Here is a 2,326-nt window from a genome sequence, read left to right as displayed (position 1 = left end):
ATAAAGTCACTAGCCTCCACTTACTCCAATATAATTTTTAAGGTGGCATTTTCTTCAGTGGTCTTTTGGACCTCCTTTTCCATTTGGCTAATTTTGCCTTTCAAGGCATTCTTCTCCTCATTGGCTTTTTGGAGCTCTTTTGATGTTTGATTAGTCTATTCTTTAAGGTGTTATTTTCTTCAGTATTTTTTGGGTCTCCTTTAGCAAGTCGTTGACTTGTTTTTCATGGTTTTCTTTTATCACTCTCATTTCTTGTCCCAATTTTTCCTTTACTTCTCTTACTTGCTTTTCCAAATCCTTTTTGAGCTCTTCCATGGCCTGAGACCAACTCATATTTTTCTTGGAGGCTACTTCTATTCCACCATCACCCCAGACTCTGTCACAGCAGCTCTCCTCCTCCCCCAACAACTGCCAACCAGGACCACAATGCAGATCCAAGCAGGGCACAGCAAGAGAATCTGCCTTTGTGCCCAGAAAGTGCTCCTTGCACTCCCGTTCTGATCCACTGCTAGATTCTTCCCATCATGTGAGCCAGGGACTTGGGAAGCAATTTATGCTGGAGTTCTGGAAGCAGCCTCAGGAGCTTTCTGCTGCTGCTATTGTCACCATTGCAACACCTCCTCCATGCCCAGAGCTGGAGCACAGACCACTCTGAACTCAATCCTGCAGTTTCCCCCCAACCTGCTCTTTGGCATTTGTAGGCTGAGAAGTCTGGGAACTGCCACAGCCCACTGTTTCATGGCCTCAAGGCCTCTTCTGTCTGGTTGATTCTGGGTCTGGTCTGGCCCGCACAGCCCACACTGGGCTGCCCTCTGCTCTCAGCATTGTGTGATAGACCCTTCCCGGCGACCATCCAGACTCTCCTGGGCTGGAGACCTGTTTCCCTCTGCTATTTTGTGGGTTCTGAAGCTCTAGAATTTGTTCAGAGCCATTTTTACAGGTGTTTGGAGGGATTTGGGTGAGAGCTTAAGCAAGTCCCTGCTTTCCAGCTGCCATCTTGGCTCTGCCCCCAAAACTTGTATTCTAATGTCATATCCTAATATCACCCTTTCAATGCAGAGGAATTAGATTCAAATTCTATTCCCTCCTTTCTTTAAAAGTCCTTAAAATTTTCCTTTCTGAACTTAAAATGCCAAATTTTTGTTGCATTACTAAAACCTGGAGAAAAATGTGGAAAGGAGATTAGACTCATTCTGTATGATTTCAGGGGTCAAAACAAAGACTGGTTTGTTGAAGTAAGAACTCAGCTTATTTTAAGAACTTAACGATTAGAACTGCATGCAAATGTCATGAGCATCCTTTCAAGGCTGGCATATCCAAGACTAGATGTGATAACTAAGCAGCTGGAGGAAATATTAATGGAGGACGGCATAGTAAACATTTCTGCATCTGGCAAGAGATGAAGTTGCAGATATTTTAAGATTTCTTCTAAATATCAGGTCCTCTCTTCCGGTTCTTCACCATGGCACAAGATGAAGGTGAAAAGGAAAACCCCATGTGGGAACTGCGCATCCGTAAGCTCTGCCTCAACATCTGTGTTGGGGAGAGTGGAGACAGACTGACCCAGGCAGCCAAAGTGTTGGAGCAGCTCACAGGCCAAACCCCAGTGTTCTCCAAAGCTCGCTATACTGTCAGGAATTTTGGCATCAGGAGAAATGAGAAAATTGCCGTACACTGTACAGTCTGTGGGGCCAAAACTGAAGAGATTCTGGAGAAGGCACTGAAGGTGCGAGAATATGAGTTAAGGAAAAATAATTTCTCAGACACCGGTAACTTCGGCTTTGGTATCCAAGAGCATATTGATCTGGGGATTAAATAGGACCCAAGCATTGGCATCTATGGCTTGGACTTCTATGTGGTGCTGGGCAGGCCTGGATTCAGCATTGCAGACAAGAAGCATAGGACAGGCTGCATTGGGGCCAAACACAGAATTGGCAAAGAGGAAGCCATGCGCTGGTTCCAGCAGAAGTACGATGGCATCATCCTTCCTGGCAAATAAAGTCCTGTTTTCTATTAAAAGGTCAATAAAATGTTCCCTGAAGTGCAAGAAAGAAAGAAAGAAAGAAAGAAAGAAAGAAAGAAAGAAAGAAAGAAATATCAGGTCCTATGATAATATTGAAGTTGACTATAAAATGATGGAAATAATTTTTCACATATGAAACCTGTGAAATGATTCGTTGATTATTTCATGACATAGTCATTTCTCCATGACAACTTTGTAATCATCACTAATTTTTCAAAGAGTAGTGTAAATATGAATATGTGCAAGCCTTTATGTGTAACAGCTATGTAGCATCCATGCCAACAAATGTGAATGAATTGAAAT

At 43.1% G+C, this 2,326-nt stretch overlaps 1 pseudogene; it reads left to right on the top strand.

The window, feature by feature from the left end:
* Window positions 1–1,462: 1,462 nt before the first annotated feature.
* Window positions 1,463–2,041, top strand: LOC118848158 (annotated as a pseudogene).
* Window positions 2,042–2,326: the final 285 nt, after the last annotated feature.

Source organism: Trichosurus vulpecula, chromosome 4 (genome assembly GCF_011100635.1).
Source record: "Trichosurus vulpecula isolate mTriVul1 chromosome 4, mTriVul1.pri, whole genome shotgun sequence".
In the NCBI taxonomy this organism is placed as follows: Eukaryota; Metazoa; Chordata; class Mammalia; order Diprotodontia; family Phalangeridae; genus Trichosurus; species Trichosurus vulpecula.
Note: the sequence above shows the minus strand (reverse complement) of the source record. Positions and strands in the feature narration are given on the sequence as shown.